This window comes from Lolium rigidum, chromosome 3 (assembly GCF_022539505.1).
Source record: "Lolium rigidum isolate FL_2022 chromosome 3, APGP_CSIRO_Lrig_0.1, whole genome shotgun sequence".
Taxonomy (NCBI): domain Eukaryota; kingdom Viridiplantae; phylum Streptophyta; class Magnoliopsida; order Poales; family Poaceae; genus Lolium; species Lolium rigidum.
In genome coordinates, this window is record NC_061510.1 from 378,164,627 (window position 1) to 378,169,498 (window position 4,872).

Here is a 4,872-nt window from a genome sequence, read left to right on the forward strand (position 1 = left end):
TTTATTTCATAAACCCTAGATACATATTTATAGTCCAGGGGACTTTCTAACTCAAGCGTGCACCTAACCGTGCACGGGTAAAACTCTAACTCCTATCCGACACGTAACCTAATATGTTACAGATACAAGGGCAAACTAGCCCAAACTTTGCATGTAAGGCCGATTCACATATTTCTTCTATATATATTCTTCAAGCCCATCTTGATCGCGACCCACCTCTGACTCGGTCCAATTCTGGGGATAACACTATTACAACTTCTTTGAAATACTACTCAACATGAAAATTTAAAGACAACCATAAGGCTCCTGCCGGTTGCCACAATACAATAATGATCATCTCATACATATTCATCATCACATTATGGCCATATCACATCACCAAACCCTGCAAAAAGAAGTTAGACGTCTCTAATTTGGTTTGCATATTTTACGTGGTTTAGGGTTTTCGAGTGAGATCTAATCTACCTACGAACATGAACCACAACGGTGATACTAATGTTGTCAATAGAAGAGTAAATTGAATCTTCACTATAGTAGGAGAGACAGACACCCGCAAAACCACTTATGCAATACAAGTTGCATGTCGAGCGTGGAGCAAATCTCATGAACGCGGTCATGTAAAGTTAGCCCGAGCCGCTTCATCCCACTATGCCACAAAGATGCAAAGTACTCAAACTAAAGACAACATAAGCATCAACGCCCACAAAACCATTGTGTTCTACTCGTGCAACCATCTATGCATAGACACGGCTCGATACCACTCGTAGGGATTCGTTGCATAGAAAACAAAAAAATTCCTACCGCGAGAACGCAATCCAAGCCAAGATGCAATCTAGAAGACGGGAGCAACGAGGGGACGAACGAGACTCACCCTTGAAGATTTCCAAAGCCTACAAGATGAGGCTCTTGTTGCTGCGGTAGACGATCACTTGCCGCTTTCAAAGCGCGTAGAAGATCTTGACGGTGCCACAATCGGGCAGCACCTCCGTACTCGGTCACACGTTCGGTGTTGATGAAGACGACGTCCACCTCCCCGTTCCAGCGGGCAGCGGAAGTAGTAGCTCCTCCTTGAATCCGGCAGCACGACGGCGTGGTGGCGGTGGCGATGGAGATCTCCGGCGGAGCTTCGCTAAGCATTGCGGGAGAGGGGGAGGAGTGGGGCGGCTAGGGTTTGGGGAGAGGGGGTGGCCGACCTCCTTGGGGTGCGTCCAAGGTGGTGGTGTTGTGGTGGCCGGCCCCCTCCCCTTGCCCTCGTTATATAGGTGGAACCCCCAAGTGTTGGACTACAAGTCTTCGAATAAGACCCCAACCCAAAACCTTCCATGTGTAGGGAAACCTACCCAAGGTGGGATTCCCACCTCAAGTGGGACTCCCACCCTTCCATGTGGGGGGGGTGGCCGGCCCCCTTGGTGGAGTCCACTTGGGACTCCACCCCTCTAGGGATGGCCGGCCATGGGTGGTGGAGTCCCTTCGGGACTCCGCCTTCCAAAGTGATTTCTTCCGGACTTTTCTAGAACCTTCTAGAACCTTCCATAAATGCACCGGATCATTTTCAAACTTATAAAATGACTTCCTATATATGAATCTTATTCTCCGGACCATCACGGAACTCCTCGTGATGTCCGGGATTCCATCCGAGACTTCGAACAATACTTCGAACTCCATTCCATATACAAGTTCTACTATTACAACATCAAACCTTAAGCGTGTCACCCTACGGTTCGCGAACTATGTAGACATGGTTGAGAACTCTCTCCGACCAATAACCAATAGCGGGATCTGGAGATCCATAATGGCTCCCACATATTCAACGATGACTTAGTGATCGAATGAACCATTCACATACGATACCAATTCCCTTTGTCACGCGATATTTTACTTGTCCGAGGTTTGATCATCGGTATCTCTCTATACCTTGTTCAACCTCGTCTCCTGACAAGTACTCTTTACTCGTACCGTGGTATGTGGTATCTTATGAACTATTCATATGCTTGCAAGCTATTTAGACGACATTCCACCGAGAGGGCCCAGAGTATATCTATCCGTCATCGGGATGGACAAATCCCACTGTTGATCCATATGCCTCAACTCATACTTTCCGGATACTTAATCCCACCTTTATAACCACCCATTTACGCAGTGGCGTTTGATGTAATCAAAGTACCTTTCCGGTATAAGTGATTTACATGATCTCATGGTCGAAAGGACTAGGTAACTATGTATCGAAAGCTTATAGCAAATAACTTAATGACGTGATCTTTATGCTACGCTTAATTGGGTGTGTCCATTACATCACTCATATAATGATATAACCTTGTTATTAATAACATCCAATGTTCATGATTATGAAACTAATCATCTATTAATCAACAAGCTAGTTAAGAGGATTACTAGGGACTCATTGTTGTTTACATAACACACATGTATCAGTGTTTCGGTTAATACAATTATAGCATGGTATATAAACATTTATCATAAACATAAAGATATATAATAATAAGAACTTTTATTATTGCCTCTTGGGCATATCTCCAACATTATCGCCATATTTATTTCTCTTTGTTGCTGACAGCTTTTCTACATTGATGAAAAAGCACGTTCAGTCCAGGGATTTGCGGGAGTTAGATATTTGTCGGCGAGCTCCAGGTGACAAGGTATTAACTTGTCAATGCCTACAGATTGTAGAGTAGGGTTTAGTTGGAAGTAGAGGGCAAGTAGATCTCGAGGGTTTCAGCCGGAAAAGTACTCGACTGTTTAGAAAACTAGGGTTGTGTTGACAATAGAATCGATCCTCTATTTGTCCCTCGTCTCCCCCTTATATAGGAGGCGGAGCCGAGGGTTTCGTGATACACAAGTTACAGAGTTCGGGAGACTATTTGAGTCCGTCCCGTAATAGTTACAAATCAATATTCCTAATAGAATTCTATCTTTCCAAACTATCTCCTGACTGGGCTTCCGGGCTTTATAATCTTCGGGTCGTGGGCCTTCAGTAAAACCCCGGGTACCATCTTCGGCAGACCCATTGGGGATGCCTATGTCAGTAGCCCCCGAGATTTTGCTTGAATCAGAGAATCAGGGAAAATCTCCCACTTTATAATTACCATACAACTTCTTCGAGTTAACACATATCTTTAATAAAACAATCGTATATTGTACAGGTATAAAGGTAACTGGGGCTAGTTCATCTGATGGATCAGGTACTAGTTAACTGCTCTTGTGGCAATCCACCAAAACCTACTTCAAGATCACGTCCCTGGACATGATCTCGGGATACTGGTGTAATTCGACATGCGCCGCTTAAGGTCTTACCAGATGTCGAATTCCAGTTATGTTATATCGGGTACCTAACGCGTCCGAATTTTTCTTCCCATCTGCTGATACGGAAAAAGTAGCAAAGCACCGTCAGAGGCGGTGCCACGCCGCACAGGACGGATCCCGGGGACTTACCTTCGCAAAGTATTGCGGCATTCAGAGATTAAATTGCAACTGAGGCACTCTGAGAATATATTGTCGAGTGCTTTTTCGGCTGTTGGAATAGCACATTTATTCGAGTCACCAGATGACTTGTATATATTTTTTTATCTTGTCCTCCCGATGGGAGTATATGAAGAGTTATTTGTATAACTCGAAATATGCTCACCATGCCTTTTATAATTTCATCGGGCACGCGAACAGCGTTCCCGATGGGAGTAGCCCCCGAGGCTACAGCCAAGTGCTTGTACTTGGTTGTAGGCTCACCATTTTAACATTTTTTGTCGCTATATTATTATATTTTCGAATTCTTCCATCTTTATCGGGTGCGCGACCAGCGCTCCCGATGGGAGTAGCCCCTGAGCATATGAACAAATGCTTGTATTTGATCATAGGCTCTCGCCTTTTCTTTCTTGCCATACTCGAGGTTTCCTTCTTTCAAAAGTAGCCCCCGAGCATTTGATCAAAAACTTGTATTTGATCATAGGCTCTCGAAGTTATCATCAATCCATCTCTGTCGCCAATCTTCAAAAACACCACAGTCGAAATTTCTCTCTTTTAAAGTGACATCAGTGCTGACGATAGCCACGACCGCTGTATCGGGAGGACGCGAGCCTTGTCCTGTCCCTGACTTGTGGGTCCAAAAACCTGCAATCTGTGACACGTTTCGCAAGTGGGGGACACACGTCCTCCGCTTTTTCTGGCACACGCACTGTAGCGCCTGTCCAGTTCCGTCGCAATAAAAAGACTTTATTACCCCTGGAGACACGTGTAAGTCATCAAATCCATTCCTTCTGTATCCAACGGTACATCGATTCGTAGGTTTGCTATAAAGAGTCTTCTTCTTCCTCCAGCAATCCCTTCGCTGCGCCGCGCTCAAATCCCCTCTGCAAAACCTCCACTGCAACCAAAGACTCCTGCGCTCAACCACACCCTACTATCTCCAGCGCCATTGTTGATGCCACCGCGGTCAAGGCTCACAAGGCATAGCACTCCCGAGACAAGCATGGCGGCGCAAGATCTAGGAGCTGCTGAGTGGGAGAGATCCAAGATCTCCAACCAGGATGCCAACCTGATGAAAAAGCTCGGCCTGATGAAGAAGACGGAAGTGCTGATCTTCCCCAGCGAGGAAAGCTTCCCAACGCCCCATCCAATATCGGGTTAGTTTCGTCGACCACCTCATCCGCGGTCTCTCCGCTCCAATCCACGAATTCCTTCGTGGATTGCTCTTTGTGTACGGGCTACAGCTGCACCAGCTGACTCCCAATTCCATTCTCCACGTCTCGATTTTTATCACCCTTTGCGGGTGCTTTCTCGGGACCCAACAAAATTGGGCCCCGTGGAAACGCATTTTCTGCCTTCGCCGCAACGGCTCCCACAACATCGCCTATAACATAGGTG